Raw genomic sequence first — 13,693 nt, forward strand, 5'->3', positions numbered from 1 at the left:
AGGCTTGATGATTAAGAATAGAATGTCGAAGAAACGGAGTGTATAAATCAATAAAAAAGTGCTTAAAATTTAAACCCTAATTCGGAAACCCCAAACCGGGACGTTTGAAACACGTGCTAAAAAACCGAGTAACTGTCCATGTTTTTCGAAACTTTTTTAGGGAATGATGAGTCATGATGATTTAGAATATAATTTGAAGAAACGGAGTGTATAAAGCAGTAAAAAAAGTGCTTAAAATCGAAACCCTACTTCGGAAACCCCAAACCGGGACGTTTGAAACACGTGCTACAAAAATCGGGGAACTGTCCATGTGTTTTCAAAACTTTTCTGGGGAATGAATAGGCATACTGATTAGAATAGAATGTTGAAGAAACGGAGTGTATAAAGCAGTAAAAAAATGCTTAAAATCGAAATCGTAATTCTGAAACCCCAAACCGGGACGTTTGAAACAGGTGCTAAAAAAATCGAGTAACTGTCCATGTTTTAAGAATCTTTTGTGGGGAATGATTAGCAATGATGATTTACAGAATGTTGAAGAAACAGAGTGTATAAAGGAGTAAAAAAGTGCTTAAAATCGAAACCCTAATTCGGAAACCCGAAACTGGGACGTTTGAAACACGTGCTAAAATAATCCAGTAACTGTCCATGTTTTTCGAAACTTTCATGGGGAATGATTAGGCATGATGATTTAGAATAGAATGTCGAAGAAAGCAGTAAAAAAATGCTTGAAATCGTAACCCTAATTCGGAAACCCCAAACCGGTACGTTCGAAATAAGTACTACAAAAACCGAGTAACTGTCCATGTTTTTCGACACTTTTATGGGGAATGATTAGGCATGATGATTTAGAAGAGAATGTCGAAGAAACCGAGTGTATAAAGCAGTAAAACGTGATTAAAATCGAAATCCTAATTCGGAAACCCGAAACAGGAACGTTTGAAACACGTGCTAAAAAAACCGAGTAACTGTCCATGTTTTAAGAACCTTTTGTGGGGAATGATTAAGCATGATGATTTAGAATAGAATGTCGAAGAAACGGAGTGTATAACGCTGTAAAAAAGTGCTTAAAATCGAAACGCTAATTCAGAAACCCCAAACCAGGACGTTTGAAACACGTGCTAAAAAACCGAGTAACTGTCCATGTTTTAAGAACCTTTTGTGGGGAATGATTAGGCATGATAATTTATAAGAGAATTTCGAAGAAACTGAGTGTATAAAGAAGTAAAAAAGTGCTTAAAATCGAAACCCTGATTCGGAAGCCCCAAACCGGGACGTTTGAAACACGTGCTAAAAAACCGAGTAACTGTCCATGTTTTAAGAAACTTTCGGGGGGGAATGATTAGGCATGATGACGTAGAAGAGAATGTCGAATAAACCGAGTGTATAAAGAAGTAAGAAGTGCTTAAAATCGAAATCCTAATTCGGAAACCCCAAACCGGGACGTTTGAAACACGTGCTAAAAAACTTATTAATTGTCCATGTTTTAAGAACTTTTTTTGGGGAATGATTAGGCATGACGATTTAGAATAGAATGTCGAAGAAATGGAGGGTATAAAGCAGTAAAAAGGTGCTTAAAATCCAAACCCTAATTCAGAAACCCCAAATCGGGACGTTTGAAAAACGTGCTAAAAAAACCGAGTAATTGTCCATGTTTTAAGAAACGTTTGTGGGGAATGCTTAGGCATGATGATTTAGAATAGAATGTCGAAGAAATGGAGTGTATAAAGCACTAAAAAAGGGCTTTAAATCGAAACCCTAATTCGGAAACCCCAAACCGGGACGTTTGAAACACGTGCTAAAAAACTTATTAATTGTCCATGTTTTAAGAACTTTTTCTGGGGAATGATTAGGCATGACGATTTAGAATAGAATGTCGAAGAAATGGAGGGTATAAAGCAGTAAAAAGGTGCTTAAAATCCAAACCCTAATTCAGAAACCCCAAATCGGGACGTTTGAAAAACGTGCTAAAAAAACCGAGTAATTGTCCATGTTTTAAGAAACGTTTGTGGGGAATGCTTAGGCATGATGATTTAGAATAGAATGTCGAAGAAATGGAGTGTATAAAGCACTAAAAAAGGGCTTTAAATCGAAACCCTAATTCGGAAACCCCAAACCGGGACGTTTGAAACACGTGCTATAAAAACCGATAAACTGTCCATGTTTTTCGAAATTTTTATGAGGAATGATTAGGCTTGATGATTAAGAATAGAATGTCGAAGAAACGGAGTGTATAAATCAATAAAAAAGTGCTTAAAATTTAAACCCTAATTCGGAAACCCCAAACCGGGACGTTTGAAACACGTGCTAAAAAACCGAGTAACTGTCCATGTTTTTCGAAACTTTTTTAGGGAATGATGAGTCATGATGATTTAGAATATAATTTGAAGAAACGGAGTGTATAAAGCAGTAAAAAAAGTGCTTAAAATCGAAACCCTACTTCGGAAACCCCAAACCGGGACGTTTGAAACACGTGCTACAAAAATCGGGGAACTGTCCATGTGTTTTCAAAACTTTTCTGGGGAATGAATAGGCATACTGATTAGAATAGAATGTTGAAGAAACGGAGTGTATAAAGCAGTAAAAAAATGCTTAAAATCGAAATCGTAATTCTGAAACCCCAAACCGGGACGTTTGAAACAGGTGCTAAAAAAATCGAGTAACTGTCCATGTTTTAAGAATCTTTTGTGGGGAATGATTAGCAATGATGATTTACAGAATGTTGAAGAAACAGAGTGTATAAAGGAGTAAAAAAGTGCTTAAAATCGAAACCCTAATTCGGAAACCCGAAACTGGGACGTTTGAAACACGTGCTAAAATAATCCAGTAACTGTCCATGTTTTTCGAAACTTTCATGGGGAATGATTAGGCATGATGATTTAGAATAGAATGTCGAAGAAAGCAGTAAAAAAATGCTTGAAATCGTAACCCTAATTCGGAAACCCCAAACCGGTACGTTCGAAATAAGTACTACAAAAACCGAGTAACTGTCCATGTTTTTCGACACTTTTATGGGGAATGATTAGGCATGATGATTTAGAAGAGAATGTCGAAGAAACCGAGTGTATAAAGCAGTAAAACGTGATTAAAATCGAAATCCTAATTCGGAAACCCGAAACAGGAACGTTTGAAACACGTGCTAAAAAAACCGAGTAACTGTCCATGTTTTAAGAACCTTTTGTGGGGAATGATTAAGCATGATGATTTAGAATAGAATGTCGAAGAAACGGAGTGTATAACGCTGTAAAAAAGTGCTTAAAATCGAAACGCTAATTCAGAAACCCCAAACCAGGACGTTTGAAACACGTGCTAAAAAACCGAGTAACTGTCCATGTTTTAAGAACCTTTTGTGGGGAATGATTAGGCATGATAATTTATAAGAGAATTTCGAAGAAACTGAGTGTATAAAGAAGTAAAAAAGTGCTTAAAATCGAAACCCTGATTCGGAAGCCCCAAACCGGGACGTTTGAAACACGTGCTAAAAAACCGAGTAACTGTCCATGTTTTAAGAAACTTTCGGGGGGGAATGATTAGGCATGATGACGTAGAAGAGAATGTCGAATAAACCGAGTGTATAAAGAAGTAAGAAGTGCTTAAAATCGAAATCCTAATTCGGAAACCCCAAACCGGGACGTTTGAAACACGTGCTAAAAAACTTATTAATTGTCCATGTTTTAAGAACTTTTTTTGGGGAATGATTAGGCATGACGATTTAGAATAGAATGTCGAAGAAATGGAGGGTATAAAGCAGTAAAAAGGTGCTTAAAATCCAAACCCTAATTCAGAAACCCCAAATCGGGACGTTTGAAAAACGTGCTAAAAAAACCGAGTAATTGTCCATGTTTTAAGAAACGTTTGTGGGGAATGCTTAGGCATGATGATTTAGAATAGAATGTCGAAGAAATGGAGTGTATAAAGCACTAAAAAAGGGCTTTAAATCGAAACCCTAATTCGGAAACCCCAAACCGGGACGTTTGAAACACGTGCTATAAAAACCGATAAACTGTCCATGTTTTTCGAAATTTTTATGAGGAATGATTAGGCTTGATGATTAAGAATAGAATGTCGAAGAAACGGAGTGTATAAATCAATAAAAAAGTGCTTAAAATTTAAACCCTAATTCGGAAACCCCAAACCGGGACGTTTGAAACACGTGCTAAAAAACCGAGTAACTGTCCATGTTTTTCGAAACTTTTTTAGGGAATGATGAGTCATGATGATTTAGAATATAATTTGAAGAAACGGAGTGTATAAAGCAGTAAAAAAAGTGCTTAAAATCGAAACCCTACTTCGGAAACCCCAAACCGGGACGTTTGAAACACGTGCTACAAAAATCGGGGAACTGTCCATGTGTTTTCAAAACTTTTCTGGGGAATGAATAGGCATACTGATTAGAATAGAATGTTGAAGAAACGGAGTGTATAAAGCAGTAAAAAAATGCTTAAAATCGAAATCGTAATTCTGAAACCCCAAACCGGGACGTTTGAAACAGGTGCTAAAAAAATCGAGTAACTGTCCATGTTTTAAGAATCTTTTGTGGGGAATGATTAGCAATGATGATTTACAGAATGTTGAAGAAACAGAGTGTATAAAGGAGTAAAAAAGTGCTTAAAATCGAAACCCTAATTCGGAAACCCGAAACTGGGACGTTTGAAACACGTGCTAAAATAATCCAGTAACTGTCCATGTTTTTCGAAACTTTCATGGGGAATGATTAGGCATGATGATTTAGAATAGAATGTCGAAGAAAGCAGTAAAAAAATGCTTGAAATCGTAACCCTAATTCGGAAACCCCAAACCGGTACGTTCGAAATAAGTACTACAAAAACCGAGTAACTGTCCATGTTTTTCGACACTTTTATGGGGAATGATTAGGCATGATGATTTAGAAGAGAATGTCGAAGAAACCGAGTGTATAAAGCAGTAAAACGTGATTAAAATCGAAATCCTAATTCGGAAACCCGAAACAGGAACGTTTGAAACACGTGCTAAAAAAACCGAGTAACTGTCCATGTTTTAAGAACCTTTTGTGGGGAATGATTAAGCATGATGATTTAGAATAGAATGTCGAAGAAACGGAGTGTATAACGCTGTAAAAAAGTGCTTAAAATCGAAACGCTAATTCAGAAACCCCAAACCAGGACGTTTGAAACACGTGCTAAAAAACCGAGTAACTGTCCATGTTTTAAGAACCTTTTGTGGGGAATGATTAGGCATGATAATTTATAAGAGAATTTCGAAGAAACTGAGTGTATAAAGAAGTAAAAAAGTGCTTAAAATCGAAACCCTGATTCGGAAGCCCCAAACCGGGACGTTTGAAACACGTGCTAAAAAACCGAGTAACTGTCCATGTTTTAAGAAACTTTCGGGGGGGAATGATTAGGCATGATGACGTAGAAGAGAATGTCGAATAAACCGAGTGTATAAAGAAGTAAGAAGTGCTTAAAATCGAAATCCTAATTCGGAAACCCCAAACCGGGACGTTTGAAACACGTGCTAAAAAACTTATTAATTGTCCATGTTTTAAGAACTTTTTTTGGGGAATGATTAGGCATGACGATTTAGAATAGAATGTCGAAGAAATGGAGGGTATAAAGCAGTAAAAAGGTGCTTAAAATCCAAACCCTAATTCAGAAACCCCAAATCGGGACGTTTGAAAAACGTGCTAAAAAAACCGAGTAATTGTCCATGTTTTAAGAAACGTTTGTGGGGAATGCTTAGGCATGATGATTTAGAATAGAATGTCGAAGAAATGGAGTGTATAAAGCACTAAAAAAGGGCTTTAAATCGAAACCCTAATTCGGAAACCCCAAACCGGGACGTTTGAAACACGTGCTAAAAAACTTATTAATTGTCCATGTTTTAAGAACTTTTTCTGGGGAATGATTAGGCATGACGATTTAGAATAGAATGTCGAAGAAATGGAGGGTATAAAGCAGTAAAAAGGTGCTTAAAATCCAAACCCTAATTCAGAAACCCCAAATCGGGACGTTTGAAAAACGTGCTAAAAAAACCGAGTAATTGTCCATGTTTTAAGAAACGTTTGTGGGGAATGCTTAGGCATGATGATTTAGAATAGAATGTCGAAGAAATGGAGTGTATAAAGCACTAAAAAAGGGCTTTAAATCGAAACCCTAATTCGGAAACCCCAAACCGGGGCGTTTGAAACACGTGCTATAAAAACCGATAAACTGTCCATGTTTTTCGAAATTTTTATGAGGAATGATTAGGCTTGATGATTAAGAATAGAATGTCGAAGAAACGGAGTGTATAAATCAATAAAAAAGTGCTTAAAATTTAAACCCTAATTCGGAAACCCCAAACCGGGACGTTTGAAACACGTGCTAAAAAACCGAGTAACTGTCCATGTTTTTCGAAACTTTTTTAGGGAATGATGAGTCATGATGATTTAGAATATAATTTGAAGAAACGGAGTGTATAAAGCAGTAAAAAAAGTGCTTAAAATCGAAACCCTACTTCGGAAACCCCAAACCGGGACGTTTGAAACACGTGCTACAAAAATCGGGGAACTGTCCATGTGTTTTCAAAACTTTTCTGGGGAATGAATAGGCATACTGATTAGAATAGAATGTTGAAGAAACGGAGTGTATAAAGCAGTAAAAAAATGCTTAAAATCGAAATCGTAATTCTGAAACCCCAAACCGGGACGTTTGAAACAGGTGCTAAAAAAATCGAGTAACTGTCCATGTTTTAAGAATCTTTTGTGGGGAATGATTAGCAATGATGATTTACAGAATGTTGAAGAAACAGAGTGTATAAAGGAGTAAAAAAGTGCTTAAAATCGAAACCCTAATTCGGAAACCCGAAACTGGGACGTTTGAAACACGTGCTAAAATAATCCAGTAACTGTCCATGTTTTTCGAAACTTTCATGGGGAATGATTAGGCATGATGATTTAGAATAGAATGTCGAAGAAAGCAGTAAAAAAATGCTTGAAATCGTAACCCTAATTCGGAAACCCCAAACCGGTACGTTCGAAATAAGTACTACAAAAACCGAGTAACTGTCCATGTTTTTCGACACTTTTATGGGGAATGATTAGGCATGATGATTTAGAAGAGAATGTCGAAGAAACCGAGTGTATAAAGCAGTAAAACGTGATTAAAATCGAAATCCTAATTCGGAAACCCGAAACAGGAACGTTTGAAACACGTGCTAAAAAAATCGAGTAACTGTCCATGTTTTAAGAACCTTTTGTGGGGAATGATTAAGCATGATGATTTAGAATAGAATGTCGAAGAAACGGAGTGTATAACGCTGTAAAAAAGTGCTTAAAATCGAAACGCTAATTCAGAAACCCCAAACCAGGACGTTTGAAACACGTGCTAAAAAACTGAGTAACTGTCCATGTTTTAAGAACCTTTTGTGGGGAATGATTAGGCATGATAATTTATAAGAGAATTTCGAAGAAACTGAGTGTATAAAGAAGTAAAAAAGTGCTTAAAATCGAAACCCTGATTCGGAAGCCCCAAACCGGGACGTTTGAAACACGTGCTAAAAAACCGAGTAACTGTCCATGTTTTAAGAAACTTTCGGGGGGGAATGATTAGGCATGATGACGTAGAAGAGAATGTCGAATAAACCGAGTGTATAAAGAAGTAAGAAGTGCTTAAAATCGAAATCCTAATTCGGAAACCCCAAACCGGGACGTTTGAAACACGTGCTAAAAAACTTATTAATTGTCCATGTTTTAAGAACTTTTTCTGGGGAATGATTAGGCATGACGATTTAGAATAGAATGTCGAAGAAATGGAGGGTATAAAGCAGTAAAAAGGTGCTTAAAATCCAAACCCTAATTCAGAAACCCCAAATCGGGACGTTTGAAAAACGTGCTAAAAAAACCGAGTAATTGTCCATGTTTTAAGAAACGTTTGTGGGGAATGCTTAGGCATGATGATTTAGAATAGAATGTCGAAGAAATGGAGTGTATAAAGCACTAAAAAAGGGCTTTAAATCGAAACCCTAATTCGGAAACCCCAAACCGGGACGTTTGAAACACGTGCTATAAAAACCGATAAACTGTCCATGTTTTTCGAAATTTTTATGAGGAATGATTAGGCTTGATGATTAAGAATAGAATGTCGAAGAAACGGAGTGTATAAATCAATAAAAAAGTGCTTAAAATTTAAACCCTAATTCGGAAACCCCAAACCGGGACGTTTGAAACACGTGCTAAAAAACCGAGTAACTGTCCATGTTTTTCGAAACTTTTTTAGGGAATGATGAGTCATGATGATTTAGAATATAATTTGAAGAAACGGAGTGTATAAAGCAGTAAAAAAAGTGCTTAAAATCGAAACCCTACTTCGGAAACCCCAAACCGGGACGTTTGAAACACGTGCTACAAAAATCGGGGAACTGTCCATGTGTTTTCAAAACTTTTCTGGGGAATGAATAGGCATACTGATTAGAATAGAATGTTGAAGAAACGGAGTGTATAAAGCAGTAAAAAAATGCTTAAAATCGAAATCGTAATTCTGAAACCCCAAACCGGGACGTTTGAAACAGGTGCTAAAAAAATCGAGTAACTGTCCATGTTTTAAGAATCTTTTGTGGGGAATGATTAGCAATGATGATTTACAGAATGTTGAAGAAACAGAGTGTATAAAGGAGTAAAAAAGTGCTTAAAATCGAAACCCTAATTCGGAAACCCGAAACTGGGACGTTTGAAACACGTGCTAAAATAATCCAGTAACTGTCCATGTTTTTCGAAACTTTCATGGGGAATGATTAGGCATGATGATTTAGAATAGAATGTCGAAGAAAGCAGTAAAAAAATGCTTGAAATCGTAACCCTAATTCGGAAACCCCAAACCGGTACGTTCGAAATAAGTACTACAAAAACCGAGTAACTGTCCATGTTTTTCGACACTTTTATGGGGAATGATTAGGCATGATGATTTAGAAGAGAATGTCGAAGAAACCGAGTGTATAAAGCAGTAAAACGTGATTAAAATCGAAATCCTAATTCGGAAACCCGAAACAGGAACGTTTGAAACACGTGCTAAAAAAACCGAGTAACTGTCCATGTTTTAAGAACCTTTTGTGGGGAATGATTAAGCATGATGATTTAGAATAGAATGTCGAAGAAACGGAGTGTATAACGCTGTAAAAAAGTGCTTAAAATCGAAACGCTAATTCAGAAACCCCAAACCAGGACGTTTGAAACACGTGCTAAAAAACTGAGTAACTGTCCATGTTTTAAGAACCTTTTGTGGGGAATGATTAGGCATGATAATTTATAAGAGAATTTCGAAGAAACTGAGTGTATAAAGAAGTAAAAAAGTGCTTAAAATCGAAACCCTGATTCGGAAGCCCCAAACCGGGACGTTTGAAACACGTGCTAAAAAACCGAGTAACTGTCCATGTTTTAAGAAACTTTCGGGGGGGAATGATTAGGCATGATGACGTAGAAGAGAATGTCGAATAAACCGAGTGTATAAAGAAGTAAGAAGTGCTTAAAATCGAAATCCTAATTCGGAAACCCCAAACCGGGACGTTTGAAACACGTGCTAAAAAACTTATTAATTGTCCATGTTTTAAGAACTTTTTTTGGGGAATGATTAGGCATGACGATTTAGAATAGAATGTCGAAGAAATGGAGGGTATAAAGCAGTAAAAAGGTGCTTAAAATCCAAACCCTAATTCAGAAACCCCAAATCGGGACGTTTGAAAAACGTGCTAAAAAAACCGAGTAATTGTCCATGTTTTAAGAAACGTTTGTGGGGAATGCTTAGGCATGATGATTTAGAATAGAATGTCGAAGAAATGGAGTGTATAAAGCACTAAAAAAGGGCTTTAAATCGAAACCCTAATTCGGAAACCCCAAACCGGGACGTTTGAAACACGTGCTAAAAAACTTATTAATTGTCCATGTTTTAAGAACTTTTTCTGGGGAATGATTAGGCATGACGATTTAGAATAGAATGTCGAAGAAATGGAGGGTATAAAGCAGTAAAAAGGTGCTTAAAATCCAAACCCTAATTCAGAAACCCCAAATCGGGACGTTTGAAAAACGTGCTAAAAAAACCGAGTAATTGTCCATGTTTTAAGAAACGTTTGTGGGGAATGCTTAGGCATGATGATTTAGAATAGAATGTCGAAGAAATGGAGTGTATAAAGCACTAAAAAAGGGCTTTAAATCGAAACCCTAATTCGGAAACCCCAAACCGGGACGTTTGAAACACGTGCTATAAAAACCGATAAACTGTCCATGTTTTTCGAAATTTTTATGAGGAATGATTAGGCTTGATGATTAAGAATAGAATGTCGAAGAAACGGAGTGTATAAATCAATAAAAAAGTGCTTAAAATTTAAACCCTAATTCGGAAACCCCAAACCGGGACGTTTGAAACACGTGCTAAAAAACCGAGTAACTGTCCATGTTTTTCGAAACTTTTTTAGGGAATGATGAGTCATGATGATTTAGAATATAATTTGAAGAAACGGAGTGTATAAAGCAGTAAAAAAAGTGCTTAAAATCGAAACCCTACTTCGGAAACCCCAAACCGGGACGTTTGAAACACGTGCTACAAAAATCGGGGAACTGTCCATGTGTTTTCAAAACTTTTCTGGGGAATGAATAGGCATACTGATTAGAATAGAATGTTGAAGAAACGGAGTGTATAAAGCAGTAAAAAAATGCTTAAAATCGAAATCGTAATTCTGAAACCCCAAACCGGGACGTTTGAAACAGGTGCTAAAAAAATCGAGTAACTGTCCATGTTTTAAGAATCTTTTGTGGGGAATGATTAGCAATGATGATTTACAGAATGTTGAAGAAACAGAGTGTATAAAGGAGTAAAAAAGTGCTTAAAATCGAAACCCTAATTCGGAAACCCGAAACTGGGACGTTTGAAACACGTGCTAAAATAATCCAGTAACTGTCCATGTTTTTCGAAACTTTCATGGGGAATGATTAGGCATGATGATTTAGAATAGAATGTCGAAGAAAGCAGTAAAAAAATGCTTGAAATCGTAACCCTAATTCGGAAACCCCAAACCGGTACGTTCGAAATAAGTACTACAAAAACCGAGTAACTGTCCATGTTTTTCGACACTTTTATGGGGAATGATTAGGCATGATGATTTAGAAGAGAATGTCGAAGAAACCGAGTGTATAAAGCAGTAAAACGTGATTAAAATCGAAATCCTAATTCGGAAACCCGAAACAGGAACGTTTGAAACACGTGCTAAAAAAATCGAGTAACTGTCCATGTTTTAAGAACCTTTTGTGGGGAATGATTAAGCATGATGATTTAGAATAGAATGTCGAAGAAACGGAGTGTATAACGCTGTAAAAAAGTGCTTAAAATCGAAATGCTAATTCAGAAACCCCAAACCAGGACGTTTGAAACACGTGCTAAAAAACTGAGTAACTGTCCATGTTTTAAGAACCTTTTGTGGGGAATGATTAGGCATGATAATTTATAAGAGAATTTCGAAGAAACTGAGTGTATAAAGAAGTAAAAAAGTGCTTAAAATCGAAACCCTGATTCGGAAGCCCCAAACCGGGACGTTTGAAACACGTGCTAAAAAACCGAGTAACTGTCCATGTTTTAAGAAACTTTCGGGGGGGAATGATTAGGCATGATGACGTAGAAGAGAATGTCGAATAAACCGAGTGTATAAAGAAGTAAGAAGTGCTTAAAATCGAAATCCTAATTCGGAAACCCCAAACCGGGACGTTTGAAACACGTGCTAAAAAACTTATTAATTGTCCATGTTTTAAGAACTTTTTCTGGGGAATGATTAGGCATGACGATTTAGAATAGAATGTCGAAGAAATGGAGGGTATAAAGCAGTAAAAAGGTGCTTAAAATCCAAACCCTAATTCAGAAACCCCAAATCGGGACGTTTGAAAAACGTGCTAAAAAAACCGAGTAATTGTCCATGTTTTAAGAAACGTTTGTGGGGAATGCTTAGGCATGATGATTTAGAATAGAATGTCGAAGAAATGGAGTGTATAAAGCACTAAAAAAGGGCTTTAAATCGAAACCCTAATTCGGAAACCCCAAACCGGGACGTTTGAAACACGTGCTATAAAAACCGATAAACTGTCCATGTTTTTCGAAATTTTTATGAGGAATGATTAGGCTTGATGATTAAGAATAGAATGTCGAAGAAACGGAGTGTATAAATCAATAAAAAAGTGCTTAAAATTTAAACCCTAATTCGGAAACCCCAAACCGGGACGTTTGAAACACGTGCTAAAAAACCGAGTAACTGTCCATGTTTTTCGAAACTTTTTTAGGGAATGATGAGTCATGATGATTTAGAATATAATTTGAAGAAACGGAGTGTATAAAGCAGTAAAAAAAGTGCTTAAAATCGAAACCCTACTTCGGAAACCCCAAACCGGGACGTTTGAAACACGTGCTACAAAAATCGGGGAACTGTCCATGTGTTTTCAAAACTTTTCTGGGGAATGAATAGGCATACTGATTAGAATAGAATGTTGAAGAAACGGAGTGTATAAAGCAGTAAAAAAATGCTTAAAATCGAAATCGTAATTCTGAAACCCCAAACCGGGACGTTTGAAACAGGTGCTAAAAAAATCGAGTAACTGTCCATGTTTTAAGAATCTTTTGTGGGGAATGATTAGCAATGATGATTTACAGAATGTTGAAGAAACAGAGTGTATAAAGGAGTAAAAAAGTGCTTAAAATCGAAACCCTAATTCGGAAACCCGAAACTGGGACGTTTGAAACACGTGCTAAAATAATCCAGTAACTGTCCATGTTTTTCGAAACTTTCATGGGGAATGATTAGGCATGATGATTTAGAATAGAATGTCGAAGAAAGCAGTAAAAAAATGCTTGAAATCGTAACCCTAATTCGGAAACCCCAAACCGGTACGTTCGAAATAAGTACTACAAAAACCGAGTAACTGTCCATGTTTTTCGACACTTTTATGGGGAATGATTAGGCATGATGATTTAGAAGAGAATGTCGAAGAAACCGAGTGTATAAAGCAGTAAAACGTGATTAAAATCGAAATCCTAATTCGGAAACCCGAAACAGGAACGTTTGAAACACGTGCTAAAAAAATCGAGTAACTGTCCATGTTTTAAGAACCTTTTGTGGGGAATGATTAAGCATGATGATTTAGAATAGAATGTCGAAGAAACGGAGTGTATAACGCTGTAAAAAAGTGCTTAAAATCGAAATGCTAATTCAGAAACCCCAAACCAGGACGTTTGAAACACGTGCTAAAAAACTGAGTAACTGTCCATGTTTTAAGAACCTTTTGTGGGGAATGATTAGGCATGATAATTTATAAGAGAATTTCGAAGAAACTGAGTGTATAAAGAAGTAAAAAAGTGCTTAAAATCGAAACCCTGATTCGGAAGCCCCAAACCGGGACGTTTGAAACACGTGCTAAAAAACCGAGTAACTGTCCATGTTTTAAGAAACTTTCGGGGGGGAATGATTAGGCATGATGACGTAGAAGAGAATGTCGAATAAACCGAGTGTATAAAGAAGTAAGAAGTGCTTAAAATCGAAATCCTAATTCGGAAACCCCAAACCGGGACGTTTGAAACACGTGCTAAAAAACTTATTAATTGTCCATGTTTTAAGAACTTTTTCTGGGGAATGATTAGGCATGACGATTTAGAATAGAATGTCGAAGAAATGGAGGGTATAAAGCAGTAAAAAGGTGCTTAAAATCCAA

The sequence above is a fragment of the Cucurbita pepo genome, chromosome 8, assembly GCF_057944985.1.
Source record: "Cucurbita pepo subsp. pepo isolate OVF chromosome 8, ASM5794498v1, whole genome shotgun sequence".
NCBI lineage: Eukaryota > Viridiplantae > Streptophyta > Magnoliopsida > Cucurbitales > Cucurbitaceae > Cucurbita > Cucurbita pepo.